At 39.7% G+C, this 17,484-nt stretch overlaps 2 protein-coding genes across 5 annotated transcripts in view; one reads left to right on the top strand and one right to left on the bottom strand.

Moving 5' to 3' along the window:
* Positions 1 to 206: 206 nt before the first annotated feature.
* LOC148413245 (uncharacterized) overlaps positions 207 to 17,484 on the bottom strand; it is a 46,371-nt gene continuing 29,093 nt past the window's right edge. For 2 of the 3 annotated variants that reach the window (XM_088433246.1, XM_088433248.1), the window contains one exon: positions 207 to 314. The gene's annotated coding sequence lies outside the window, so the exon portion shown is untranslated. The remainder of the gene's footprint in view (positions 315 to 17,484) is intronic. The other variant, XM_088433249.1, reaches the window with a different exon arrangement.
* osr1 (odd-skipped related transcription factor 1) overlaps positions 7,231 to 17,484 on the top strand; it is an 18,480-nt gene continuing 8,226 nt past the window's right edge. The window contains exon 1 of one of the 2 annotated variants that reach the window (XM_088433252.1): positions 7,231 to 7,658. The gene's annotated coding sequence lies outside the window, so the exon portion shown is untranslated. Of the gene's footprint in view, positions 7,659 to 16,925; positions 17,401 to 17,484 lie in introns of those variants that run through there. The other variant, XM_088433251.1, reaches the window with a different exon arrangement.

Here is a 17,484-nt window from a genome sequence, read left to right as displayed (position 1 = left end):
TCTCTGTGTACCGTCTTTCTTTGTAAATATGTTTACATGTTTTAATGTGGGCACATGCAGCTTGTATGCAGGTGCGGCTTGTGTATGTACAAAATCGGTTTTCCTCTAAAATGTGGGTTGCGGCTTATCAGGTGCGCTCTATAGTCCGGAAATTAGTATATAATTTGTTACAAATGTTCATGTGGTCTCTGGTTAGAACCTCCCTAAAGTTTTCTTCCAAGATTCTTCCCCTCTTGTGGTTTGCTGGAGTGTAGGAGAGCTCTCAAGCAGCCAGGCGCTGTGTAATCCCCACACCAGCTGCTGATAGGATCCTTCTGGAGTACAAAGGTTCAAATTTACTGCATGAAGAGCTAAGGGTTCGGCTGCAGCTGCAGAATGGCAGGAAAGGGAAGCTGTTCATCATGTACTGTGCCTATAGAGATGGCCAAAAGTGTGAACTTGACCTATTAAACAGATGGCAAAAACATGGAGAGCCCACATTTGTAACATATTGTTAGACTGATATTGTTTTCATTCAGATTTTTTCTAGTTCGGAGATTGAGCATGGAATTATTTTTGCACTGCATTCAAACATTCCCTTAGGACTATTGTGATAAAATAATGATCTAAAAAAAAAAAAAGAAGGGGAAAAGCCCCTTTCACTGTTGGAAAAAAATATTATTTTGACATGAATTAACATTATGATAAATTACATTTACAATGGCAGCTCAGTGGCACATTGGTTAACACATCCGCCTCACAATTAAAGGACCCAAGTTTGAATCCAGCTGGCTCTGGTCTTACTGTTTGGAGTTTGCTTTTTCTCCCCAAGCCTGCGTGAGTTCTCTGGCTGGCAACCAGTTACCCGCAACCCTGCCTACTGCCCGGAGTTAGCTGGGATTGGCGAGGATAAGCGGCCATCGAAATTGGATGTTAAATCTGACCTACCTAAGGAATTGTCATCGAATGGTTCAGTTGTTCAAAAACTTTAACATTTTAAATATGGATCAATACATCTTTTTATTTCATGCACTTTTATGCCTTAAATTATTATTTTCAGACTAACCTATAATCTGCATAAATCTGTAAAATGTATACATTCGTTGAAATTTGTATTGTTTATAGATATAGATTATATATAGATAAAGAGTTTATAGATATTGTTTATATTGTTTACTGGTTGCTTACGCGAATGCAGCACAGCTGAGAGACCAACCTTTGAAAGCATACATAACGTCAAGCGAGTGAAAGAGCGAGCAAATACATATACATTTCGCCAGGCGCGGAATCTACAAAACTTGGGCAAAGATATCAACACCAGTTAATTACCCCAGGCTTCCACAGACTTAATCAAGGAGGCCACAGCTGGAAGTGGAAAGTCCATTAGCGCCGAACCATAAGAATGACACAAGCACTGCACATTACGGACTTCAGGGCCAAAATCCAACACTTACACACTTTTCTGAATGCAAATAACTCTTCCCAGTCAAGTATAATGCAGGACAGCGATCCAAGCACAAGGTCGATTAACAATAGGCAACAACACAACGCAATCAACGGGTAGTCCGTGATACAAGGAAGCTGCTGTATTCTGGACGTTCTTTCAATGTATTTGCTGGTGCTTTCTGTTTGGTGGATGAACTCAAATGCATAGAATAACTATTCATGCTAACTCCCACACTGATCATTGTGCACTCGTGAAACTTGTGCTATGTTGGGCGGACCATATGCTCATGATGGATGGATGGATAGATAAATAAATATATGTAATACGGTCTTTTGTGGAATGCCCGATAACTACACTGACTGTTCGACAGGCTCCTATATGCTCCAAAACCATAACAGAAGGTCATGCTGTTAACTTGGGCCTTGAACTTGGCACAGAAATCCCAGATACAGCTGTCTTGTAACCCAGCACTCTTGTTTGTGTACCCATTCGCACATGCATGCTATAGAGTTTTATTTGCAGATCACTAAGCATCACTGCTGTTTTCTGCGCCAAACCACCTGCAACAATTAAAAATTCCTCTAAAGCTCACATGCTCAGCAGGTCCATGCTCAGTGTTGCATTATATTATAAAGGCAAGTTGTTTTGCAAATACTCGTAAACGTATGATATGGTTTCGCACCCCATGGCCAACTTAGTTTGTTCTTTTCTCCACACATCTCATTAAGGTGGAAGGCACAAAATAAAAGTACTGTGGCAGGATAATTATGGTCTCTCTTTAAGTTCATCAATGTGGAATCATTTTGACAGTTTTAAGACCCTTGTGTGCCTCTGGGGTAGTTTTCTCTGGATTGGGGTGGTGTGTGTGTTTGTGCGTGTAGGTGTGCATGTGTATTGGGGGGGTTCTTTTTTGATGGTCGTAAAAAAAAACAAATCCAACCAAAAATATTCTTCTGTGAAACACAGCAAATGTTTACCAAAGAATAATGCAATTTTCTCAGTTTTTATTTATTTTATTGTGTCTATATTGTGCATGCAACCTTCCCCACCACGATCATCATTAACTTTATTGAACTACTTCCAACGTTAAACATGGTGGTTCAATATAGCACCGCCTTTGTGCAGTAAGCATCCAGTCACGTCACGTTCAATGTGAGGCCTCTAGATAGCGAAAGTATGGCTCGATTGACTATTCCAGCTGTGTATTAAGCATTAGGGCCACTGACATCCATCTGAGCTTGCGCAGAAGTCAGATTTTCCACTGCATGGTGACACAATTTAGCTGAATTCTGATTGGCTAAACACTCTAACATAAAACTATAGCGCTGCAAGGAGCGTAACCAAATGCAATGCTCAACAAGCAAGCTATGTGGTGTTGGCTTTGGCTAGAGGTATAGGGTAGCTATTAGCTAACCTGTCCCGACGTGGCCATATTTCTGACTGGGCTACAAGGGGCGTGAGCTAACCCTGGCAAATAGTTCTGCTGGGAATGCCTTTTGTTTGCAAAGGATTGATTTGGTGTTGGAGCTACACTGAATTTGCAAACTTCAACTGTTTAACCAAGGCAGCAACGAGACACCGTATGGACGGCTGGACACACGCGCTACGGTGCTTTTAAAAACTTCTTGGGACACCCGAGTGGATATACAGTGTTGTACATCTCAGTTCGAAGGTAAAAACAGCTCCTCAGTGCTTTTAAAAACTTTTTGGGACACCCAAGTGGATATGCAGTATTGTACTTCTCAGTTCAAAGGTAAAGAGAGCTCCTCAAAGCCCTACGGTGCTTTTAAAAAAGTTTTGGGTACACCCGAGTGGATACACTCTACATCTCAGTGCGAAGAGAAAGCTTGAGCATGAAGAGGTCAAGAAAAATCTTTGATCAGTATTGAAAAGACTGATCGATTGTGACTGACGTTTGTTTTGGTGGGTGCAAACCTTTTCTTAATTTATTGTTTCATTTTTAATACGTTTGTGTTATTTTATTTCGTTCATATTCAATCAAGAGTAAATTTGTAATGCGATTTGTAATTTTGACCAATAAATTTCATGGATATTAATTTTAAATTATTAATTTTTTCAAGTTTTGACAGCACCACGTACAATGACAAGTTTTAATGGCCGATTCGGGTTTATTGACGTTTAAAAGCTCCAGAAAACAGCCTGGGTAGCAGTCATGCGTAAGTGTGCGCTTGTTGTTTATTCGAGAGCCTGACATCACAGAAGGCGTATGTGTGAAAGTCACAGCTCGCCACTGATAAAATATACACATTTATTTAAAATGTTATTATAGTTTATTGTAGTTATGATAATATAAGCATATTTTAGGCAAGCAGAGAAGGCCTTGCTGGCCCTTGGCCACTGGCAAATTGGCGCTGGTAAAACTATGCAGAGCAATTTTAACTTAATATTAAAATGACAGACTCTCTCTCTCTCTCTCTCTCTCTCTCTCTCTCTCTCTCTCTCTCTCTCTCTCTATATATATATATATATATATATATATATATATATATATATATATATATATATATATATATCTAAAAACACACACACAGGGTGTTCCAAAATGTTTGACGCCATTTCGTAGGCCAATCATTTTGACAATTTTCATTGAAATTACCTCAAATTGTTGGAATCCTTGGAATAACGTCATGTTTTTTGTGTGTATCGTTTGGCAGTTCTATCTTTTCAGGATAAGAAATGCCATTCACTTCAAAAGAAAAAGCACTTTGTGTGTTAGAGTATGTTTGTACTCAAACATCGAATACAGTGTAGGGTGCCTTCACAAATTTTGCAAAGAAGGCACTAACTACAAAACAAATTAGGACTTGGCACCATAAATTTCAAGGAAAGGGCTGCTTATGCATGCCTAAATCGCCAGGACGGCCATCAACGTTCAGTCACAGGCGGCACTCACACTGAACTTTTATGAAAATCTGTAGGGGCGTAATGCCTCGGTGGTAGAATGGTCATCTCCCAGCTGAGAGGCTCTGGATTCCATCCCCCAACCATCAAGACCACGTTGAAGTGTCTTTGAGCAAGACAATGAACCCTGTGTAAAGCGCTTTGAGTACCCAAGGTAGAAAAGCGCTATATACCAACTACGCTATGGACTTCTTCCACATGCCGATCTGCGTCAAGAACATGGTAAAGCGCTTTGAGTACCCAAGGTAGAAAAGCACTATATACCAACTACGCTATGGACTTCTTCCACCTGCCCATCTGCGTCAAGAACATGGTAGCACTGTATATTTACAACCTGCAGATGTGCTTCTCAGTGCAGGACTTCATTACTGGGTGGCAGCAGCTTGAAGTAGCAATTGCGATGGGATGCGCTATTTCTCCTATTATACTGTTTGTAGCAGCATTTGAGCAGCATTCTCATCGGTGCAAGGCAATTGGTAGGAGGGAGCAAACTACCAACTGGTCAGCAGCTCTCCCCTCTAAGGAGCGATATGGACGACGTTACCACCATCCTTCAGACAGCAGCATGTACATCAAGACTGCTGAAGAGGATGGATGAGTTGATGTCATGGGCAAGAATGAAGATCAAGCCGTCCAAGTCACCCTGTCACTCAGGAGAGGAGTCAGAGAAGACAGTGCCACCTTTGTCGTTGGTGAAGAGAAGATGCTCCTTGCAGAGCAATCCATCACAAGCCTGGGGAGGCAGTACACTGCAGAGCTGTCTGACATCATAAAACAGCTCAACAATGGCCTGGCTAGGCTCAATCATAGCCAACTCCCTAGAAAGTACAAGGTCTGGTGCTACCAGTTGACACTCTACCAGAAGGTAATGCAGACCCTAAAAATGAGTGAGCTCCCTTAATCAACCATGAGTAAGATGGATGGGAAAGCCAACTCATTCATCTGAAAGAGGTTGGGGTTGCCACGGTGCTGAAGCTGAAGCCTTTTTGGTGAAAACACGCTAAAGCCACCAGTGAAACCACTACAACTAGGCTACATGCAAGGAAAGGCCAGACTGGTTTCATGAGCTTAGGGAGTCTACAGACAAGGCTGTAAGGAATGCTAATGGCAAGGTTCTGACTGGCCGCAGGTGGAATGCCCAGGCTGAGGTTGACCAAGCCATCAGTGGGCTTCAACATCAGGAGATAATGGGCAGAGTCCAGACAGGAAGAGCAGGCCTGGGATGGGGAGATTCACCACGTTTCTGGTCTAACGTCAACCACAAGGAAAGGGAGGAGATGGTGGTGGCGGGAGTGATGAGGATGGAGGAGGACCGCAATAAAATCAAAGCCATGTCGCAGTCGGCAAGGAAGCTGGACAACCTGGGAGGGAGTTACAAGCAGGAAAATCAGCTGGTCAGAGATGTGGAAGACAACCATAGTCAGAGTTTTCTTGCTTTGTCTCGTACTGTTGGATTGTCTTGTCATATGCTGCTACTTATGTCTTGTCTTGGGGTACTCTTACCATACCTGGTTTTTCGTATTTAGTTTTAGTTATTAGTTTAGCAACACTAGGCAAAGTAGATCTAACATACTGCACATTATATTACTATAGATAAAAATATAGTTTTTAGAATTGTCTCATCTTGCGCACCTGTACTTTGTTATTGTACATGTAAAACGCAGAGGATAGTGAGAAACGCAATTTAGATTCCTTTGTATGTTAAGCACATGTGAAGAAATTGACAATAAACTTGACTTTGACACCAAAGCCGTTCTCCCCTGAACAGGGATGGAGCATGAGGATCGACCTTGACAGGATGCTTTCAGTTCCTCACGGAGATTACCCCCACATCTCTGCGGCCAGACATGTGGTCAGCCAAGGCAAGAGCAGCAATCCTCATTGAGCTCACAATACCCATGTAGGAAGGGATCAAAGCTGCCTTCGAGTGCAAGAAGGCCAAATACTGCTGCTGAGTGCCAGTAGGCTGGAGGGCTCCTGTTTGCCCAATGGAGGTTGGATGCCATGGCTTCATGGGGTCATCAACCACACGCCTTCTGAGGAATATGGGATGCACCGAAAGTAGAATCAAAAAGGAAACTAAGGACCTGGCAGAGGAGGCTGAGAAAAGGGAGCTTGTAGCTCTGTTTCAGGAGGAATGAACAAACTTAAACCCCCAGACAACAACCACGGAGGACAACATCCATCAGCTGCAGGGAGTGACAGGGAGACATCCCTGTCACTGCTCCGCCACTAGGAGACTTTCTAGAATTAAAGGAGTGAAACTTGGTGAATGGTGGTTTTTGGCTGATGACCCTGCAGCTGACCAATGGGCACTGGAGGAGGTGTGACACAGTGATGCTCAGCAGGAATCAACATCTTCAACAATCCTATATATATACAGTAATCCCTCGCTGTATCGCGGTTCATCTTTCACTGCTTCACAGAGTTTTTACAGTGTGTTTATATATATATATATATATATATATATATATATATATATATATATATATATATATATATATACAGTGGGCCCCCGGTTTACAAACTCCCTCTTTTACAAACTTTTCATCTTACGAACGTGGACCGCGGCGATTTTTGTCCCCCTCTTAACGCACAAACCTTTCGTCTTACGAACAATCCAAGATGCCCCAACATGCCAGTCAATGTGTCCGTAAAATTTTTTTTCGCTTTGCTGCATCAACAAAATCAACTGTTCTCGCATGTCACGGTAACGCCGATATGCCATTGCTCTTTCAATGTCACAGTCACTGTCTCAGTCACGGTGTCAGTCACGGAGATGCCGATATGCTATTGATCGATTAAGGTCAGAGTCCCGGTCTCAGTCACGGAGATGCGGATATGCTATTGGCTGGCATCGCGTCAATCACAGAAATGCCGATATGCTATTGGCCGAACGCCTTTATCTAGCTTGGTGGCACAGCTGGTCGGTGTGTTGTGAAGGCTTTGCAAACTTTATCTGTTAGACATGGCTTCTAAAATTGCTAGTGGCGGTAAGGAAGAAGTAAGAGGATGATGACAATAGAAATGAAGCAGGAGATAATAAAAAAAAAAATACGAAGGAGGTGCACTCATAGTTAAACTTGCTCGTGAGTATGGCCGTAACCGCTCAGCAATCTTCTAAGGGCAAGACTTTCCTTCCCAGGGGACGGACCTCGGTCAACAACAAAATGGAGAGGCTTCTTCTATTATGGATTAAAGAGAAGGAAATCGCCGGTGATATGTTCTTGTTTAAGAAAATAAATAAATTCTGCGGGTTCGTCTCTGCTCCCCTCCGCCTCCACCCAGCTCAAGTCACGTTGCCCCAAAGGTAAATGTCATTTTTCCTTTGTATATTTGTTATTTAATTTAACTGTACAGTAGATTATGTTACTAATTTTTAATATGTGTATAAAGTCGTGATGTTTTTACGTAAGGTTTTTGCACGCATTCACTAATTAACATAGGTTTGGATTGCCCGTCATACGAGCAATTCGAGTTACGAGCTTAGCAGCTGAACGGATTAAGTTCCTAACACGGGGGCCCACTGTATATATATATATATATATATATATATATATATATATATATATATATATATAATATATATATATATATATATATATATATATATATATTACAGCGCATTATGCTCTGAATCCTGAATGGCTCAGGGACTGTTGTCTCGAAATAAAATATTGACGCTGTACTGTATTGGTTTATCACTTGTTAATTTTCAGTGATCCCCCCCCACTTCCCGGTTAATGGGGATGTCAACCCCCCGCGAAGTCTGAAACCCGCGAAGTAGGGTATCAGTTCCTAGATTTCTATGTACGCCCCAATATAGCCGCAGTAACCATACACAATCCTTTTTTTTTTTTTGATTTTTTGCATATTTTATTTCCTTTCTCCTATTATTTAACATTACATTATCCTTATTAACATTATTGTGTATTCATTAAATAACTAATATTACTTAAGTTTGTTGAGAATTTGTGCTTAGGACTGGTTATCTGCACCAAGACTCCGGTGAAAGAGTACGCAAGTCATCACGTTGAACTTCACATTTATTTTGGCTCATGTATGGTGTATCATGCAGTATCTGTTGAATAATAAATCAACAACAATGTTAAAGTCAGTCAACTAACATATAAACACTTGCCGAACTTTAATCTATGAATTTACTGTATTTTTTAGCCGACATTAGCGGGTTAGCAACAACAAACAACAACTACAGTATTTACTATAAAGTGCAACCTCTACACAAACGAACACATAAAGAGAATAAACACTCATCGCTTACCAAACGTAGGCAGTAGCGTGCGTTATCAACATAAATGAACTAAATAAACTATAAATATGAGCTTACGTTAGCATTCACTATGTCACCGTAACGAGCCGAATGACGCACAGAGAACGTAAATAAGGAAACGGAAATGCAACGCGACCCGACAGATCAAAAGCATGCATTTTAAAATAAGATAAAAACGTCACGAACTCTATCGCTTGAAGAATTCTTAACATCGTTATTCACTAATATTACTTTTATGAATACAGTACTTTATGATGTACGTTTTTTGCTTTTTTCAATGTTTTTCCATTTTTGCGCATTTTTATTTTTTTTTTTATATTTTGAAATATTTTTTAATTTTTCCTGGAAAAACCCGCGAAGTACTGAGACCGCGAGATCTGAGACCGCGAAGTAGGATGGATCACTGTATTTCAAAAGGCAAGAGGATCCAAAAGCTTGCTTTCGTCTCTTCTGTGTCCTCCTCTAACTTCCGTGTGCGAACGTGCTACTCGTAAGCACATTGATTGACAGCTTTGTCTCCGGGAGCCGACACGTGACTTGTAGGCGTGCAGAGAGCAAACGCACACACTATAATATAGTATCAATATAGTGACTATATAGATATGGAGGACCAAAAGTGTCAAAATTCAATAAATAAATGTACCATTCAATCATTAAATATAAATGTCATTATATAATTAAAAGTGCCATTAATTAAATAAATGTTCAATGATTAAAAAACGTTTCATTGAATTAAACATTTAATTATTGACTTTTATTTAATTAATGACACATTTATTTAATTATTGACACTTTTATTTAATTAATGACACATTTATTTAATGATTGACACTTTTATTTAATGACACGCTTTTGCTTCGTTTTATCCTTTGCTTATCTGATAAGCTCGCAAGTCAAATTTAATGGGCAGGTCCTCTAACACCTGATTGGTTACCCTGCTTTGTCTTGCAAGGGTACCCAATCAGGTGTTAGGACCCGCCTATCAAACTTTGGCAGGAGAGCTTGACAGATAAGCAAAGGATGAAACACGGACAGTTTTTGGCAATTAGTTTATCTGTCAACCTCGCTTGTCAAGTTAGTGGGCGGGCCCAAAGCCTGTTAACTCAAATCATGTCCAATCCATTATTATGGCCTGAAGAGGTTGGAAATATGGCGGATGCGATGACCGAGGACCTTCGTGAGCTTTCACGACAGTTAGACGGAGGGATTTTAGACCTTGCTGAAAATGTGGAGGCAGTGCCTGTAGAAAACGATTTTCTTCAACACAAAGTGAAGGAATTGTTTTGGCTTGAAGAGCAGGGTAAACAATCAAGGTGTTAGGGCCCGCCCATCAAACTTTGACGAGCGAGCTTGACAAATAAGCAAAGCATGAAACGTCGCAACAGCGTGTCATTAAATAAAAGTTTCAATAATTAAATAAATGTGTCAATTAATTAAATGTGTCATTGATTAAATAAAAGTGTCAATAATTAAATAAATATGTCATTGATTAAATAAAAGTATCAATAATTAAATAAATGTGTCATTAAATAATTAAATGTGTCATTAATTAAATAAGTGTCAATAATTAAATAAATGTTTAATTAATTCAATGAAACGTTTTTAATTAATGAAACATGTATTTAATTAATGACACTTTAAATTAATTAATGACACATTTAATTATTTAATGGCATTTATATTTAACAATTGGATGTTACATTTATTTATTGAATTTTGGCACTTTTGGTCCTCCATATGACGACACACGGACAGTAACGGAGAAAGGCGCAGCTTCGGAAATCTGACATCTATTTCTTTTCTAATAAATTGAAATTTGAAGTGTATTGTTATGATATAAGAGGCTTCACTTCACTCTATGTCCGGGCATATCCATTTATAAAAATCTTCTTGCTCAGAAAAAGAAAGAGCGCCAACAACAACCCATAACAATGTTCTTCTCTTGGAGAAAGACTCCTGCGCCTTCAGTAGAAACAGACACTAAAGTGGAGCGGAGTCAGGACAAAGAGGCACAGCTGGGACTGTGAAATACGCAAGTGACAATGTTTCCAACCTTGTATTACTTTATTAAAATTATTGTTTTAAACAAATTTTGGACTTTAAAATATTGAAAAAAAAAAAAACGAAAAAAAACAATAAAAACACTTTAATTTTTCAGCAGCCAAAAAGTTAAAATTGTAATGCACCGATAACATCATTCTTTACATTGACATACTGATGGCATAGCAACAGGAGCAACTGGGAGTTCAATATTTTGCTCCAGGACATTTCAACGTGGTTATAATGGTAAATGGACTTTCACTTTTAAAGCGCTTTTCTACCTTGGGTACTTAAAGCGCTTTATACTAACTAGTCATTTACTTATTGATGACGCAGCATCAGGAGCAATTAGGGGATCAGTGTCTTGCTCAAGGACACTTCGACATGGTCATGATGGCTGGGGGATCAAACCTACAGCCTCATGGCTAGGAGACGATCACTCTACCACCGAGCCATGGCGCCCCTTTATATTATAATGATCCTGGATTAAACCCACAGCCTCTTGGTTGGGAGATGAATACTCAATTACAGACAATTTGTCTAATTGTGCAAAATTGAGCTGCTGTCAATGATTAAACTTGTTTGATGGATGGACAAATGCAGTGATCCATGCCACCATTCACCTGATTATGTAACATGTCTTAATATTTGATGCAAAAGTGCTGAAGGTTGTCTTATTAACCCTACCATCTTTTTTCTTTACTGCTTGTCCTCATGGTGAGCGAGCTGGAGTACTGTAATTCGCGGATTAACAGAGTGAAAAGAGTGAACGCTAAATGTATGGATGCATCCTGGAAAAGGTATCTTAAGGATTAGAATGTTTTGTTTTTGGACGACATTCGAGGAAGATTGCATCTTTCAGCCAAATAAGCTTTGACGAAAGTTTTGATGTACAGATGCACATTTTTGTAACGACCATATTCATACTTGCAATAGTTAGGTTAGTTGGATGAGCTAGAGGGCAGAGGTCAATTGGCTGTTTGTGGCTAGCACCTGAGTTGCAGCTAACAGCACCTTATTTTAACTGAGGTTGTTACGGTATTATGTTAAAAAAAGAAGCAAGCAGACTTAACCAATGTCCATCGTTGTTTGCAGTGTTTCTTCCAGCAGAGCAGTTTGCCAATTGTGAGGCTGCTACAAGGTGTAGCATTCTCAAAATATGATTGATTTATTTATCATTTAAAAAATTATTGTGAGGGCTATGATTTCTCAAAATTAATAGTCATGAATAAAATGACACAAAACAAAATAACAAAAAACATCTTTTGTTCCCAATCTCTCTTTTGAACAGTTATTATGGGCCTTTGATTTTAAAACTACGTATGTGTGTGAGAAACTTTAAAATTTTGTTTGACTTCACAGTGTCTTCACTATGTCAGTAGAAAATTCTAAACGGTTCTCACAGCTGAACAGGAACACACTCACACACACACACACACACACATTTGTATAGCTATACTTGTGAGGACATACACAGACATAATGCATGTGCTAGGCCCTAACACAGGGGTGTCCAAACCCAGTGACAAGTGAGGACCGGCCTGAATGACCTCACTCCAAAATGTCCTCAGTATATCGGGAGAAAACTCAAAATGGTTCATACAAGTATACATTAGTTGTCTAGGAAAACACATGCACATACATAGAAACACACACTTGTTGCTTTTTTGGCCTTAATTCCACTTCAATCATGCTTTACCAGAAAATCTGTTAACGGATCAAGACCACAAGTGTTTCTTAAGGCCAGGTAACATAGGTAAATGTTATAATAGTTCGGCAAGAGGAAAACTGTTGGGAAACTAAGGCTACAACATATGCTTTGTATTGTCAACTCCAGAATGAAATTAATGCATGTAATGCTCCTATTTCTGGTCGGAAAAGGGAAACATGAAAATGTTTTTCCCCGTCCAGCTGGAGTTTTGAGGAATGTCTGTCACACCTTTTTACTACTGTTCTGTGGAATGGAGGCTGTTCTTAAGCAACAGATTACACAGCATATCACGCAGCATAATGTTTTAGCACATGGATCAGATTCAGTGTCAGAGGAATAAATGCTTCCATGTGAGTGAGAAAAAAAAAGAGGTCCAATGAACGGTATGGCGAGATAAATGTTGAAGGTCTTTTAGGCACCTAAATTTGATTTACTTGTGTTATTTTGTTTTGTTTGCCTTGTAACTGTATAATAAAAGTGACAGCTTCTTTCTCCTTCTTCACATGTCACACACACACACACGTTTGTACACACAGGCATGGAGGTGTGCTGAGTGTGATAAATGCAGTGTGGAACTTTGCAACAGAGACCAAAGGAATTGTAGCTTTCAAATATTGAAAAACACAGTAGGCTAGGACGTTAATTTTGATCGTATAATAATAATGTCCAATCTACTGAATGTATACTGTACATGTTTGGTTGAATCCTAAGTACAAGCCAGTGAGGTTGCTTTATTTTTTGTTTATTTTTGTTCTTCATTATGCACCACATATTTTCGATAGGAGACAAGTCTGGACTGGTTACAGGCCAGCCTAATACCCACATTCTTTTACCACACAGCCATGCAGTTCAAACCAGCAAAATGTGTCATGGCATTGTATTACTGAGACACAATAAGCTGGAACTTGAATGGCACCATTAAGCACAAAATCTGTATGTAGCATTTAGTAATGTTTCTTTCACAGATGTGCATGTGCAAGTTATCCATGACTTGGCCACTAACCACTTTCATCCCATTGCTGGCACTGGAATTTGATCTTTGCACATATCAGAATATGAATCCCCCCCACCACCACCACCACCACCACCAACCCCCAGAGGACACGACAGCCATAATTTCCAAAAACTATGTAAAAAGTGCACACAATTTGGTCAAAGCATTTTGGGGTTTGTGACAAAAAATACAGTACAAAGTCACTAGTTATTCAATCTTTTTAAAGTATAAAAAAATGATGCTATATCAAATGTATATCTGAAATGTCCAATTTCCGATTTAATTTGTAGAGTGACCTGATGACGGTCAGAAGCCCTCAGTATTTCACTTTACTTAACTAGAAAAGTGTGTACTTCATCAATGCATGGACAAATACACCGTTTTATGTTTGTATTTTTTACTTCTCAAAATTTTACTTTGACAGTTCCTGCTAAATGTAGCGATGGTTAAGTTGTAGAGCAACACTATATAATTGTTACTTCCTGGCTTGTGATACTTGTTGCAAAAATTTCATTGGGTTGAATGTGAGGCAAGTTGAAAGTCATCTTGTGGGTGGTGTTGGCACATCTTGAACTGGGTTAGGTTAAATCAAAGCTGTTTTGTTTCTCTGGACTGCATTCAGTAGGAACATGGTACCCCTGGGGTCTTGCATAAACCAAGACTGCTTTAGTGCTTACTTAAACTCATCATTCATTGTTCGAAAGTGCTTCACTGGAATATTGTAATATTTGAAATACTTGTTCTACTCATTGCACTGAACTAAACTTCACAGTTAGTGCTTCTTTGAAGTCCAGTCCTGTGCCAGTAGTGTCAGTAGTTAGTCAAGCTTTGATATTCTCTTTGAAAATTCTGCTTTATTCTAAGGAAAAAAAATGACTGAAATAGAAAACATGATTGTACTGTCTATATTTCAAACATCATTTTAAGACTGTTGCCATTTGGGAGCTTATCTCAGCCATGCTAAATTTATTCACTACCACCTAACAAATAGGTGGACCAGTCAACGCTTGACAATTTCATCGTCGACCTTGGGGATGAAGCTAAGGTGGAGAGAAATGCAACTGTCAGTTTTTATAAACGTGGGTAAACATGGGTATGTGTTTTCTGTCTTCCAGTGCACTAACAAATTGCTCACTCAGTTAATATTTGGTTCAGATATAGCTTTTACTTTTGGACCTCCATCGTTGCATCAGCCATTGTCAAAATTATACTAATATATATGACAAGGTTAAGACTTGTTATTTGGTCACCAACCATCATAATGTAGTTGCACTTTCTCTGATAAAAGACACTTGAAAAACTATTGGATTAAGCACCACTGACAGCTAGCAATGGCCTTCATGGTGGGCCCATGAAAATCATCTGACTCCTTTTCAGCCAATCAGCATCAGTAGCTGTGAGCAACATCTTGAATTGACAAGACTTCTTTTATATACGGCACTGGTGCAAATAAAACTTATAATATATCACAATACATCCATCTATTTTGTAGAGCTGCTTATCCTGACTAGGGTCGCAGGCTTGCTGGTGCTTATCTCAACCAACTACGAGCAGGAGGCAGAGGAACTTGTTGCGAGCCAATTACAGGGTACAGAGGAATGAATAACCATTCACTTACCCAATCATGCCTAAGGACAATTTAGAGCAGGTGTCACCAACCTTTTTGAAACATAGAGCTACTTCTTTGGTACTGAGTAATACGAAGGGCTACTATTTGCGGGCTACTCCTGTGATCTTTGGGAGCTACCTGGTGCTTGTGGGCACTACATTAGTGGCCCTTGATTTAGAGTATCCAATACACTTGCTATGCATGTTTTTAGAGTGTGGGAGGAAGCTGGAGTGCCCGGAGAGAACATTCAAACTCCACACAGGGAGGCTGGAGACGGCTGGATTTGAAATCGGGAATCTGAACAGTGAGGCGGACCTGCTCTGCCACACAGCAGCCTGAATATAGTATAGTATAGTATAGTATGGTATAGTATAGTATAGTATAGTATAGTATAGTATAGTATAGTATAGTATGATATGATATATAATATAATATAATATAATATAATATAATATAATATAATATAATATAATATAATATAATATAATATAATAAAGTATTCAAGAGTAAAAATCAAAGTTTTACTGAGTCCAATTCGGTGTGTTCCTGTTTTGTTAATGGAGTGTGACAGGCTCTGGGGAAAAAGTTGTCCCTGAGTGTGTTTTCCTGGCTATATTGAGCCCTGTAGCGCCGACCAGAGGGCACAAATTTGAAAGCTTGATTACCAGGATGCGTTGTGTTTGATAATCCTTGCCGGTGATTGATGAAATTACAACTGAAATATACATCGACCCACATGTGGCATCCGCACTTTTGCATTTGATGCATTTTTTTCTTCTAGAATTTCTGTATGTATTTACTTTGTGTAGGTTTTTTCCTTTTGGAATTTTCTTTGACACAATATGCCCTCTTGTTACAAAAGTATATAGATTTTTTTTCTTTTATGGAATTTTGTGGCTTTGTCTATACATGTGTATTCGTTTATTTTTCGGGAGGGGGGTTCATCGAAGGGCCACAAAGTGTGATCAAGGGATGTATGTGGCCACGTTCTGCCAGTTGCATTGCTCATACAATATGGCATTACAACTAAATGAAAAAAAAATACAAAGTGATTCCTTTAAAGAAACGTGAGCATTTTGAGTAACGTATTAGGGCATGGCTTCTCAATTACATTTTGCAAAGCTTCCCTCGGAAAAAGAAAAACTTTCGCTCCCCAAACTCGTCGTGCTTACTATAAGTAAAACAATTATCCATGAAAATGTTATGAGTATACCTAAAACTTACATTTTTATAATTAACAAAAGAAAAAAGGCAATATACATCCTTTTTCAACAAATGTTGTGCTTTTTACAGTTCATACAGGTTAGTCTAAAATAAAATAAAAATAACCAAATGCATCAAAATGCCTGAAAAAAAAAAACTAGGGTCATCCGCGACCCCCATCCAGCATTGCCTCTTGCTCCCCTGGGGTTGTCCAGCCCGCCTTTTGAAAAGACTGTGTTAAGTGGAATCGTCTTATCAATTTGTGCGGAGATCGCAGTCTCGGAAACGATCTAGTTCACTATTTTTCGTGCAATGAATTCCATATTCCTGTGTCTAGAGCACGAGGCATGGTTTGTGAGAGGTGCGGAAAGATGAACCCAAACATGCAGGGAAGCCGGGAAGTGATGTGCTCAAAAAATAGGAGGATTTATTGCCATGCAGGGGATAGGTAAAACGGCAACGACACAGGATCCAAAAGTAACAAATCGACAAAACTCGAAACCAAACTCGCGAGGACTTCTAATGACAACAAACTGAACGTAAACTGGGACTTAGATAGACTCAACACTTAAATAGGAAACACAAAACAGCTGGGGGGTAACAACGGGGAGAGGAAGCTGATTGGATGACACACGGACGGCAGGTACACAGACAGGTGGAAACATATCACGCCAACGAGGACAGACGCGAGGAAAACCAAATAGAAACAAGACACAAGAACTAAAACAATGCACAACTTTTAAATACAAAAGCAACCCCAAAACAGAAACCTCTCCAGCAACCCACAACAGAAACACGACAGCCTGATAGAGTAGGGTTTGAGCTGAGCTGAGTTGAGTTCGAATTGAACAACAGGTTGCTTGCGCAAGACAGTTTGGGCTCATGTCGAGTCCCCCAATACAGCTCAGCTCTGGTTTGTGTAATCTTACGTCGGATGTGGGTTGGCTGAGTGACGCGCTAGGCGCAATAAAAGAGATGCGGCCTTGGTGAGAGCGCACATCAGTGAAGGGCGGAAGCGCGCCAAGAAGCAAAGCTGCACCCGAATAAGCCGCAATACCTTTGCGCTCACAGGCATCCCCACAGTGAACGGAGAAGATACATGCTGATGTCTCATTAAAACAAGTTTCACCAAAATTACTTTGCTGGCTTCTCACCCAGGGAAGTACCACCGCGGCGAAGAGGGGGATCGTTACCTTTTTGTTCGGTAAGTCCTCTTTTACATTTCCAAACTGTCAAACGAACAATACCAAAAATTACTTAAGTGTAATTGAGACAAAGCCTCTTGCAA

Source organism: Hippichthys cyanospilos, chromosome 14 (genome assembly GCF_059441005.1).
Source record: "Hippichthys cyanospilos isolate Australia breed blue-spotted pipefish chromosome 14, RoL_Hcya_1.0, whole genome shotgun sequence".
Taxonomy (NCBI): Eukaryota; Metazoa; Chordata; class Actinopteri; order Syngnathiformes; family Syngnathidae; genus Hippichthys; species Hippichthys cyanospilos.
Note: the sequence above shows the minus strand (reverse complement) of the source record. Positions and strands in the feature narration are given on the sequence as shown.